Here is a 13,176-nt window from a genome sequence, read left to right as displayed (position 1 = left end):
CCAAACAATAAGGCTTGGTGTACAGAGGGAAGCATGTACAGAAGCTGCATTATTGTACTTTAATTTTTATCATGCTCTTCATGCATTCCCCAAACCTTGTTAGGCTCATGAGGTTTACAAAACTATATCCATTACATTTACTAATTTAACTTTTGTCAGCTAGCCCCTGGAGCAATTAAAGGACATGTTCAAAGGCCCAGTGACAAAAAAAAATTGCTCAATAAGCAGTGGCATTTGAACCTAAAACCTTACAATCACAAGCACAGGGGTCTAACTTGCAGAGCCACACACATACCGTGTACAAAATCAAACCGAAACGATGAAATGGAATTTATTTGGGGCGACCCGACCTCGGATTAAGCAGGAGATAATGAATGGATGGATGGATGGACAGACTCACTCCTCTGGAGTTGAACCTTCAGATTCCACCTCTGCCCTGTATGTGCAGAGTTAGTACGTGCTCCTTGTGTCATGCAAGTTTTTTTCCTGGTTTCCTCTGACAGACCAAAGATATGCAACTAGGCTATGATTGTATGCGCGTGTGCATGTGCCATGCAATGGATGGTGAATTTGTTAACAAAAAAAACTCACATCAGCTCTTGCACTCATGTGAGAGTTTTGCACCCAAGTGGAAAAGCATTTTATAGTCTGATGAGAGTGAAATGGTCCGTTTTGCCCTCAAGTTTAAGTGCCATTTTAACATAGAGCTAATTCTGTGCATAAATCCTAGCTGCACTGAGAATCAGGCTGGTCAATCAAGGCAGGTGTTTCCTGATTCAGGGACTGCTTGGACGTCGCAGGGTACAGAGGAGTCTTGCAGAAAATCCTGCTACAAACCACCAGAGACTGGGGACTTGGGAGAAAATTCATCTTCCTGCAGAACAGTGACCTGAAGCGTACAGCAAAATGTCACATTGAAAGGACTTAAAAATAAAAAAGTCAATTTCCTACAGTGGCCTGGGCCGGAATTCAATTAAGAATCCAAAGGAGAATTAAAAATTTCTGTTCCCCTTCTGTTGTGCAGTGGGGAATAGGAGAAGAATCCAATGCCCGAAGGTCAAAGGTCGGAGAGAATCACCCATCTGTACCTGGTGCCAATGGATCTTTTATCAAACATTAAATCATAGAGGTGAATATTGATTCAGACAATGAAATAAAGTTTTTATAGCCACAATATACATGCTTGCGTAATATGTTTATTTTTACAAGAGCTTACGATTTTCCTATAGCTTTAGAAGAACTAAAACAATTACAGCTTACAGAAAGAATAACGTTTCAGCGGAGAAGTCTTCCCCACAAACTACCTTCAGTCGTTTCTACGAGGGGGTAGGAAGGTGGAGTATCGTTCACTGCGGATGACAAAAGGTGCCTGAGCACGGACGGAAATTCATGTCCGAAAGATAAACAGAAGAACGGAGCTTAACGACGACAAAAAGCAAACAGAAGGGTCCCGTGGCAGCAGAAGCATAGCGGCAGGGGGTGGGATGGCGTTGGAGAAACCGCGGCTACATCAATGAGCGACGATTGACAGACCCAAGCCGACAATGGCCGACGTGACCGACACATGAAATATTAATAAGCGAAATTATATCAAAGATCATTGGAAGCCAGGGATGGAGGAACCTACAAAGTGCAGATGTTTCTTTGATGTCATAACATGTAAAACCTCAGTCACTTAAGCACAACCCATGTGCAACTGGCCCAGACTTTACGATAATTCAGGCTCGGAGAACAGAGTTTGCCCCCCCCCGGGGGGCTCATTTAAAGGCCCCAGTCTGGCATTGTTTTACCATACAAAGGAGTATTTGTTCAATTATATGAATATGAGAATTGAAAATATACAGAATCTATTACATAGTATCTATAACAGTCAAAGTAGCTCAAAATGACATTTAGTCTGAAAGCCAATTGGTGATCCAATCCCCTAACAATGACCTCGCCTTAGCATTCTGTGCAAGTTTTAGCTATGGCAAAACAACTTTTTAGGTTTCCAAGGACTGACATTTCCAAGTAACTCTATTGTGGACTGATCTATCAACGCCAGCTGGTGTAGCGAGGATGGTAGACCAGGGGCAAAGGTGTTCCATCATACATGGATACATGGCTTTGTGGTTGGGCCAGCATGAAAAGACTACAACTGATATAAGGGAAACCTCTTGGTTTCATGCTTATATGGAGGGGGTGCCAATTTATTTACTTTTACTTTTTTCCTGGAGCTTATCTGTTCATTACACAGTTAAAAGCAGCATCAGTATTTCATCTTATCTGTGTTCGGAGCGGTTCATTTTGTTTTGTACGTTTAATTCTAGATAACGGTCCGGCGAATCGGTCACTACACGAGCGAGTAGATAGGAAAGCTGAACAATGACGAAGCTGGAGATCAGCGCCAGCAAAGACGTTCAAGGATGCTAAAGACCGCATGGAGAACAAACAAGTGGGTCTAGGCCAAATCAAGAACAAAACTTCATCTTACACAAGCACAAATAACCTTGTTCTGGGCATATTGTGAGAAGAGCCAACACTCGGAAAACAACTATAAAGCTTGGGAAAGATGGCTGGAGTTAGACGAGGACGGCCAGCAACCAGATGGAACAAGGGACATGTTAGGAGGAGACAGAAGACTTTCTGGAGGAACAGTGTTGCACATAATAATAATAATAATAATAATAATAATAATAATAATAATAATAATAATAATCGGGGGGCACTGCACACCTACTTGCTACAGGACTGCCTTTCCCTTCAGCCCAATCACCAACTCAGAGCCCTAAGGGTCCCTCAGGATGTAGACAGGAGTGGAAACCATGAACATACACAGAGGTTCATGCCAAATGTCCCCCACCATTAGGCATTACGGCCCTCCCCATTAGGATTTGCTTCCGGCCACAATTCACAGAGCACGCCGTGATAATCCTCTCCCCTCCCACTTTCAGGGACACCACAGACACCCCTGGCTGCTTCCATGAAACCCAAAGGGCCAACAACACATAGACAGAAGGAAGCCAAACAAACAAATAAAGTAAATAAATAAAGGAGCGACGCCCGCGAACTGGTAAAGAACATCAAGCGAACCGCAGTCTGTGCTGCTTCAGGGAAACAGCATTTTAATTATAGAACATAATATGCAATGAGATAAGCGGTTAAGTGTCTAAACTATGATTCATCACCCGAGGCATCCATTAATATCGTCACGGTAACATCGATAGAAGTCGGACGCCTGCCTGAAAGTCCACAGCGGCCCGCAAAGTGACAGCAGGGTCCCGTGTCTTTGATAAATTCATCTCCCCTCAAGACATTTCCCACAGGAACCAGCCCTACTGTATTTTCACGGCTGTAAAACACCTCCCTGACTACCCCTGACTAAATACACAGGGCATACAGCGAACGACCGATGCAGGTTTAAGGCGTTGGTGTGGCAACTAAGACAGAACATAAAGAAACACCCAGTATGTAAACTGAGACGCAAGTGCACACAGAACAGCAAAATATACACAAACCAGACACCAAAGGATGGTGTATACTCTCTCTGTCTCCCTGGCAACCCCCTCCTTTCTGACAGTCAAAATGTCTCAGCCTATATTTGCTCAAATGGGAAACCAAATTGGAAAAATTCAAATGAGGGAGTTTTAAGAAAAGTGACGGGCGAGTCTCCTATCCCTGTAACAGAGATGTAATGGCTAGTCAGGCTAAAACATTCACGCGCTGCAGAGTCACACACACAAACACACCAAAACAATCAATCAGGTTAAAATGCTCATATTTCTCCTCACCTTAAACTGGCAGCCAGGCAAACGCTGGCGGCTCCCTCCTGAGAATCGCGTGTCCGGGCGGCGGCTGCGTTAACAGCAATAACTCGTTTGAGGGGCGATTTGGTGGTAGGAGGGCAAAACAACAAGGGCCCATGTGACAAGCGAAAGGGCCAAATACCAGACACTAATGGGGACGCGGGGAAGCAGCAGCCAGCAAAGCGAGACACGGGGCCAGAGAAACAGGCAGCTAAACAAAAAGAAAAAAACACAAGAGTCTTAGAATCACAGACGTGGGATTTTCATAAATCCGTGAGTCTCGCGGGCAGCTACAAAACTGTCATTGTGTTAAAGCTAAGGAAAACTGCCACGGGGGGAACAAGCCCTGTTAGTTGAGCATGCAGGTCATGGCTTAGTTTGAAGGGACTACCCTCACCCGTCAACATCATAAGACAGTCCAAAGTACATTTATTCATGAACTGCTGGAAGGAACTACAGGGACTGCTTCCAGGAAGAGGAGAGGATTGGGATGGGCAATGTAACACGGCTAGGAAGGAGCCTGCATTTCAGAAATCAGCTCGGCGCTGGAGACGGACGAGCGAAGGACAGAAGTGGAGAAGCAGACATTAAGGAGAATAGCATCCCAAACCATCAAAGGAAAAAAGAAACAAATGAAAGCGCAAAACTGTTCCTGAAGTGCTATGGTAGAGGTGAGAACGATGACAAGAAAATTGCCCTTTATCGCCAAATAGTGCAGGGACTGGTCACCCTGCTTGATGATGTAAATCATTTTGGATAAAAGTGGCTGCTAAATATGTTAAATGTAAACCAACCCTATAAAAATGGGGCATAAACACTGTTAAAATCCATTCATCCACCTTCTGTAACCATGCGGCCTCTGGACCCTCCATCGCAGGGCACAGGGCAGGGGACAGCCTGGTGGGGATGCCAGTCCATCACAGGGCACAGGGCAGGGGAACAGCCTGGAGGGGATGCCAGTCCATCACAGGGCACAGGGCAGGGGACAGCCTGGAGGGGATGCCAGTCCATCGCAGGGCACAGGGCAGGGGACAGCCTGGAGGGGATGCCAGTCCATCGCAGGGCACAGGGCAGGGGACAGCCTGGAAGGGATGCCAGTCCATCGCAGGGCACAGGGCAGGGGACAGTCTGGAGGGGATGCCAGTCCATCGCAGGGCACAGGGCAGGGGACAGCATGGTGGGGACGCCAGTCCATCGTAGGATCACACGCACAACCACACACTATGCACCACATCAGTCAACTGTATGTTTCTGGACTGCAAGGGGAAACCGGAGCGGCAGAAACAAACGGTAAAAACAGAGGGGAAAACTGAAAGATCCACATACGGAGCCTGGAAAGGTAGCAAGACCAAGAGTCGGGGAGAAGCGAGGCCAGAGCGACGTGCCGGGGTCTAACGCCAACTGACCCGAATGCGGCGTTTATATGTGAGGAAGACTTCCGTGTCTGCAACCGATTCCCTGCCCAGCAACATTCTTAGCACTTCAGTTTTCCCCGAACACTGAGGAACCTACCGCCAGTCATTTACATCAGCACAAATTTCCTCTGTATAAACAACTCTTTTGCATAAAGAGCGTGGCCAAGACAGAGAGTGATTTGCATGTTCATTGTACCTTCTGGTGGAATGGCATCCTGTCCAGAGTGCATCCTGCCTTGTAGCCTGTGCTGTGTGGGATAAGCTCCAGGCCAACCCAGCACCCTGACCACAATCAGCAGATGGGAGGATTTATACTGATTTTTATTGCAAAAAAACCCAACAACATATAAGTCTAATGTCCACCCAGACTACCTTCCTACATACTTTATAAATGTTTCCACCAAGAAAAGCTTTAAAAAAAAAAAAACACAAATGAACCTGCCAAAGAAATCAAACCATGGAGTGATTCAAAACAGTGGCAGATTCTGTGACTAAATTGCTTCTCACACGATGAAAGGGTGCTCACACGCAGGGGGAAATAAACACTCAGGCAAAACACCAGAAAATATGAGAACAAGACAAGCAGAAGTGAATAGATTCATTACTGAGGAGTGAGTGAGACGAAGACAGCCTGCCCTGAGGATAGCCACGGCACGTTAAACAATATGCTTAAATACATCAGCTATTAGCTACATGGGACAAAAGCTATTATTTCTTAAACATAAAGACCATGGACATGAAACACCCATAAAATACGACCTCCCCGAAGCAATAATCTCTGGGTGGTGCTGGATGTAAAAACATAATCAAGCTAATCATAAATAAAAGCCTTTTGAAAGCAGAAATTAACAGAAATTCAGACTTCAAAGCCACCTTAGATGTTTAAACACTTTTTGGTATTAGGAGTAAAAACAGGCATATAAGAAGTACAATGCCAAGAAGACAGAGAGAATGAGGGGAGATGGAGGGAAGACTGGGTCTCCGATCGCTCTTCAGCATCTATGACAGCGAGCTGGCAAAGGTGTAGGAAAACTGAGCTGGCTGGGGCCCCTCCAGCCTGAACGGTAGCAACACGGAGCCCTTCCTGAACGCAGACGTGCAGTTCTGCCCGGCAGCCAGCCTAAGCGGAGTTCACGCAGACCCAGAGCATGCCTGGCACCTAACGTCAGACTGCTCCGCCAAAGTACAATGTTCCCCAGACGCCGGAGATCGTGGGAAGAGGAGACACGTTCCCGCTGTATTTACGTGCGGGGACAGGTGGTGTGGAGACCGATCCAGCTGCCCCTCCCCCACCCACCCTTCCAGGTGTGAGGCTTTGAATGCGACCCCGGCTCCCTTTGTGTGGAGTTTGCATGCTCGTGTTTATCGGAGTGTCTTCTGGCTTCCTCCCACAATCCACAGAGAGCAAGCTTCCAAGGAGAACAGAGGATCCTAACAGGTGATTGGATAAGGGTGTGGCCCGTCCGCACGCTTCCCAGAGCAGACTCTGGGTCTCCATGGCTTGAATGGAAATAAGCATTTACTGGAAATGCTTGGACATGGGTATTTAAACTTAGCAGTAAAAGAAAACAGAAAAAGAGAACCTGCCCAGCTAGGTACAAAAAAACCAAAATACTGTTCATTACTTAAAATCAATTAGTTCAAATGGAAGCAACATTAAAACCAAATGAGGCTAAATTCTACTTTAAACTATCCATTTTTCAATCAGCTTTCAGTGACATTCTTATGAATGAAAACAACGCTGTGATAAGCGTAACACATTACAGAAACTATTACAAAATAACAGAAGAGAAACACACTGTCACCACACAAATGGGAACACAAACAGAAACATGGGGAAAAATAAAAGTGACTCTAAAGAGAAAACAGGCTATAAGGGGAAATAGGAAGCAAAGGGGAGCCTCTGTGCAGTGCAGACTAAAGCGGCAGACAATGGGCTAAACTGGGCCGACACTGCATCCCACCCACCACTGGTTCACACAACCACAAAACTGTATTTCTCCTTTTAGGAGGAACATGATCATGCGTGATCAAAGGGGAAGAGGGGGGTGTGTAGGCATCTTATCCAGACGAGGCTCACAAACATGTGCAGTGTCAGACGGCATTAAAACGAGATTTCCCCAGGATCAGGAGGTATCTCACCACTTTGATGAGATTCCCATTCAGGTCTGGTACCTCTTTGCAAACTGCACTTGTGTTTGTAATTGTCATATGGCTGAATAGTTCAGTATCAGATATCAGTCTAAATAAGCATTCAGAAGCATTTCCAATTGTAAAGCAAGGTCAAGGTCAAATTTATTTATATAGCATGTTCAAAATCAACCAAAAAAGTACCAACGTGTGTGTGTGTGTGTGTGTATATATGTGTGTGTGTGTGTATATATGTGTGTGTGTGTGTGTGTGTGTATATATATATATATGTATATATATATATATATATAGAGAGAGAGAGAGAGAGAGAGATAGAGAGAATAAACTGAAACTAAACACAAATTAAGCAGAGCCATTACAATAACCAAAAGCCAACAATTAAAACTAGGACAATATACTGTGACTGAATAATCATGTATTTCTTTGGAAAATTAAACAAGCAAACAAACTTTCCATTACCAGACAGATTGTTTGATTAAGGCAGTTATACTGAAAGTTTTGTCCAGCTTGCTTGTCATTTTACGTTTAGAAGGCATGATACAATCAGAGAGTAATACTTAAACTCGATCGATATCTGAAGCGCACATATGGGACGCCACCCGCTGCCCGCCGTCTCCCTGGCGACTCTGTTTTCAATCTGACACAATTTGCATCGGCTGCTTTTCTTATTCAAACCTCCTCCTACAATGACCTTTTCTATCTATGGCAAACAAGTAAATCTGCAACCTGCCCACTGCACCTGCAGCCTTACCGGAGAGGCAGCAATTGAGCGGACGTCTCAAGTGAAGTTCAACCAAACATGTGGCATTGTAGTAAAGATCACCCTTCCCTGTGTGGGACAGGACCTTCCTGAAATGTAATAAGGTCAAATTTACCCATCAGGCCTCACAAAACGTGCATCTGTATACACAGAGGGTGTAAACAAAACTGTCTTGTAATGAAAGGCATTTTTTCCAGCAGAAATGGCCTTCAGCAATTTAAACGGTTCTGCTTCCATCATACAATTTTTCATGTCCAGGAAACAATAACAAGTGATGACAACTTCAACAGGAAGCTGAGAAATTAGCATGAAAGACCTGTTAATTTAATAGAGATCACAGCAACTAGAGAACATCTTGAGCACACCTCAAAACTGGTACAAAAAACAAAACAAAAAAGCACTATATACTTTGTACGTTGCAATATTTAAAAGGTATGTTAAGTGTCTGCTATGAGTACCAGTGAAGTAATAAATTATTCAGAGAGCTGAGAGATATTCCCAAACGGCGAAGCGTAAATGGGCCGTATTTCCAAACTCATGTCACAGAGAGCGGGGGGCTCGCTCGTTACACTCTGTGGTCCATTTTCTCCCATAAAACTCCAGTGAGTAACAACCAAACAACAGTGAGTAACAACCAGACAACAGTGAGTAACAACAGTGTTTCTGCACTGTAGGGTCAGCACCTTCTCCTATTTTCAACTAATTCACATGGTTTGAGCCAGAGGCTCCCAGTACAGAACATGGCAGACTGGAATATACGCAGGATTTTATTCTACCCAAAGTGCCCACAAGCTGGAAAGAGCTAATTAATTCCCTAAACTGAATAATTCCAGTGTCCTCAGCGTCCCTGATGACATTGTTAGTGGTTTGAAGAGAGCAGTAAAACCTGAACATGGGGAACCTCCCCAAGCCAGAACTGTGAACCCCCGGGTCGTAAAGACAGAGCTGGAGAACCGGGATATAAGTCAACAGCCTATAAGGGAGGGGAGGTTCTAATACACACCCCTCCTGGGCACAGCACCAACTTCCCTCAATGCATCACAGGAGCACAGCAGCTGCCATGTGAGACGTACCTCACTTCGGTGAGCTGGAGGTACGTCACCCATTCTCCTTAGCAGACCACGGGGGAATCATTCAACACATGCAGCCAAACAGAGCCCAATGCTAAGTGTTCAGCGGCAAACACAATGACAGCCGGTCCATCTGGACAGAGGTGACTGGGAGTCCAGAGTGGAATGCATTGTGTTGCCATGGAGATTGCTAAAAGAGCGGACCAGGCCTCTCTAAAGCGATCCTCACGCTGCCTGCAATGGGGCTCCTACAATACTATGCGAATCCGGTATCGAAGGAACGGACACATCAGGAAGAAAACATTCCACTCAGCGTCGCTGCCAAACACGGCTGAATACGCCTTTCCCTTGCTACGTTTTACCCATCAAAACCGGTGGACAAAAACAACCTGCAGACTGCAGAAGGCAAAACGGGGCTCTCATCACCAGCCAGAGAACCAGGGATGCTGTGGACCGGGGTCAGGGACAAACTGGATGGACGCACTTCTGTAAGAAAGGCATCACGTGAAGACACGAGAGGCCGCACGCGAGCAGGGCAAATGAATGGCTTCCCAACGTCCACTGAAGCATACCAATTAATTTGAGTCTGTGCGTAACAATAGAAATATCATTTCAAAAATGAATGGATAGATAGATAGATAGATAGATAGATACATAGATAGATAGATAGATAGATAGAGCAACAGGTTTAATCTTTGGTTTCTATGACTACGAAGAACATGTCCACCTAACTGCAAGCTACATCGTGCGTGACATCATCAGGTCATGCTGGTTAGTTTCAGACTGCAGCGTAGGTGTTCACGATTTCCTGGGTTACAGGAAATGGCCCCCACCCCACTGCAGCACGATCAGCAACGCCTGCGCCTTAGACTGTGAGATCTGACATGTCCGGCATGTATGGGAAACAGTGCCAGGGTGATTCTGGATGCGACTGTCTGCTGGTGGGGGGTGGGGTCAAATGGAGCACCCTCCCACCATATTCTCATATACCCGTGGACGGCACCCCCGGGCAATCACCCCTGTTGTGATACTCAAATTGTCAGCGCACCCTGTGCTTGGGGGGTGGGAGGGACAGGCAGAGAATGCAAAATAAACTAAATTGTTGACAGTCAGTTAACTGGATCTGGACCTGCTGTCAGTGTTCATAAAATGTATCTGCGACATAGTTTGCGCTGTTGGTGTGTCGTTCAGTAGGCTAAGCCTCTCTGCCTGTCATCTGAAGGCTGCTGATTTGAACCCCAGACTTGGCAGGATAGTTACATGCCTGTGGGCCCTTAACCCCCAGCTGCAGGGCTGCTGCACGCTGTGCTAAACCCCCCCCCCTCCTCATAGAGTGCAGAATGGGGTATGTGAAGAGAAGTGCACTTGTGTGCAGATTGAAAATAAAGGGTCATTTCTACCAGGGCAACTAACTGAGGATTATAGGCACATCACTGCAAATGATCAACTCAGACCTCCAGATTACAAGCCTGTGCCAATCCTGCAAGAGATCATACATTTTCTTGGGTTTTCAACATGATCTCGTCAACTGGAAACGATAATATATTAATTATGCAGGTGAATTATGGCATGATCGTCTCACAGAAGCATGCAAATGAATCTACACTTATTAGGCGTCTGAGAATGTAATATACTTGTCCTCATTTTTAAAGTATTGTTTAAATGTTTCTTCAGAAATGTTATGTATGATGTCATGAATGACTTCTTATAGCAAAAGAGATAAACTAGTAACATGTTACGTAAAGGGTTACATTACTTTGCACAATCCGGTTCCTTTGAAGCTTATATTGCCGGAAAGGAGCAACCATTTCCACTATAAAGGGCCTGTTTACCAAGAAAAATGTCACAAGACGGTTTCTTCTGCCCCAGAAGGCGCCCAAACTTCCCCAATCCTAGCATCTCTGACTTCTACTAACTTGTCTTCAGTATTAAGGCATGGCACGTGTACTCGGTGACCTGAAGTTTTTGTTAAGTCACTGGACCCGTTGTTCCAGAAAACTGCACATCAGCAAAAGGGATTTTGAAAAACTCAGCGATGCAACAAGCGCGTCTTTTGCTGTCTTTCCGCTACTTTATCTAACCCGCTCGCGCCTTTTCGTAATAACCTGCATTATGACGTCACTTTCACGTTCCACAACTGGATCCCTTTCCCACATCTGGATGCTGTGCCGAGGGACGACTTCAGAGGAACCGCTAATGCAGCAGCCCAATGTAACAGCTGTTTACTACAGACGGGAAAACGCGACATCCAGGGGAGCTACGAAGGAACACGATGTTATTGTTCGCGTTGCTGCTTGTAACCGTGACGCTTATTTAATTTAATGTTAGATGCACCCCTGTCACAGCTGGCTAAGATCCCCTCCACCGAAGTCAGCTCGCCATCTGCAAATTAATGAGCTGTCCAGGCTAGAAGGCAAGGCCAGTTGGCAAGGAAGTTTATTTTTATGGCACCTGGCTCACGTAGCCAGCTAAGAGGGAACGAAAAGACAGGTGGAATCGCCGTAACTTCTGGAAGTCGGTTTAATCATTCCTTACCTTACCAGTCGGTTCGCCTGTTTGCGGAGTCAGAGAAACGCGTTTCTTAGCGGCGACTGTTTTTTGTGGTTGTCTTCTGATCTCGGGGGTCCGTGTTATTCCAGAAATCCTCCTGCTTAGCGAGCATATGTGAGAAGGCAGCGCCGCGGTGTCGTTCGCCGACTCGCACTGCCACTATGCAGGAACAGGCAGTCCTTCGCAGGGAGACGACAGTCCCCGCCCCCCAGGCTGCGCTCGGCGCTCCCCAACCCGGATTCCTCATCGCCAAGCATTTCAGTACCAAGGCACGCCGTACCTCCAGGATCACCCCGGTTGTTATTCCTTTATTTCAGAAAACCGAAAAGTAAAAGGCTGCAAAGACGTTTATAGGTCGTTGACAATATTGCTTCAGCGGAAAATGCCTGTTTCGTTAATAGCTCACTGTAGCTGAAGCGATCAGTATGCCATAATTTTTTTTCCCACGCAGTAGTTAGGAAATATAAGGCAATTGTTAACAGATAGTTGTGTTCTGAAAACGAAAATCAACCGCGTTATTTTGTCATGTTTGGCTAACTTATATGTAATTGCAGAGTCTGTAGCCTATCCAGGCATTATAGTATAACATTCAAATCTTAGACTAATATTTTGAATATATTTGGACTAATAGGTTCGGGAGTGAGATACCTTTTAAGCTGCGTGTATATAATTTCCATATGACTTTTATGAGATACGTGTCTAAAACGGACATATATATTCAGTTTAGTTTAAATATCAAGTGGTCAGTTATGTCACTTTATAATCCATTCCATGATGTATTGGGTGCATAAATGGTCCAGACGGTTGAAAATTTGCATGGGTCCCTCGAACAGAACACTCAGTGCTTTTTTCTTCAGATGTGTGTGTGTGTGTGTGTGTGTGTATATATATATATATATATAGTCCTTTTTTATGGATTCATGTCATTGCACAGCGCATTTATTTTGTCGCAATGTGCGCCATCTAGTGGCAAGATCGCTAAGCAGGTTCCTTAGGTGGCATGTTTTCGGCCTTGTTAGCAAAAGGAGGACCGCTCGCAGCTGAAGTGAGTTACTTCCAAAAACCCAGTGAGACGGTTAAAAAAGAAAATACAAACCTCTTCATAATTATCGATGTAGTGACATAAAGACATCTGATTTTTTTCCTCCTGGTTCTCCATGGCAGTGGTGGCATGGTGGTGCAGTGGTTAGCACAGTTGCCTCACACCTCTGGGATGTGGGTTCAAGCTTCCTCCTGGGTTACATGTGTGTTCTCCCCATGTTGTCGTGGGGTTTACTCTGGGTACTCTGGTTTCCCCCCACAGTCCAAAGACATGCTAAGGCTGATTGGAGTTCCTAAATTGCCCATAGGTGTGCATGTGCACATGACTGGTGTGTGAGTGTGCCCTGCAATGGGCTGGCCCCCCATCCAGGATAGGATCCCGACCCCCCCCACAACCCAGTAGG

The 13,176-nt window shown here is 45.5% G+C and overlaps 1 protein-coding gene across 5 annotated transcripts in view; it reads right to left on the bottom strand.

The window, feature by feature from the left end:
• The window catches only part of pip5k1bb (phosphatidylinositol-4-phosphate 5-kinase, type I, beta b), a 44,069-nt gene that overhangs the window by 26,072 nt on the left and 4,821 nt on the right, over nt 1-13,176 (bottom strand). For 2 of the 5 annotated variants that reach the window (XM_023803305.2, XM_023803299.2), the window contains exon 1: nt 11,717-11,906. The exons of 1 other annotated variant lie outside the window; for it this stretch is intronic. The gene's annotated coding sequence lies outside the window, so the exon portion shown is untranslated. Of the gene's footprint in view, nt 1-3,770; nt 3,912-11,716; nt 11,907-13,176 lie in introns of those variants that run through there. 2 more of the 5 variants (XM_072705152.1, XM_023803300.2) reach the window with 2 other exon arrangements.

This window comes from Paramormyrops kingsleyae, chromosome 2 (assembly GCF_048594095.1).
Source record: "Paramormyrops kingsleyae isolate MSU_618 chromosome 2, PKINGS_0.4, whole genome shotgun sequence".
Lineage (NCBI taxonomy): Eukaryota > Metazoa > Chordata > Actinopteri > Osteoglossiformes > Mormyridae > Paramormyrops > Paramormyrops kingsleyae.
Note: the sequence above shows the minus strand (reverse complement) of the source record. Positions and strands in the feature narration are given on the sequence as shown.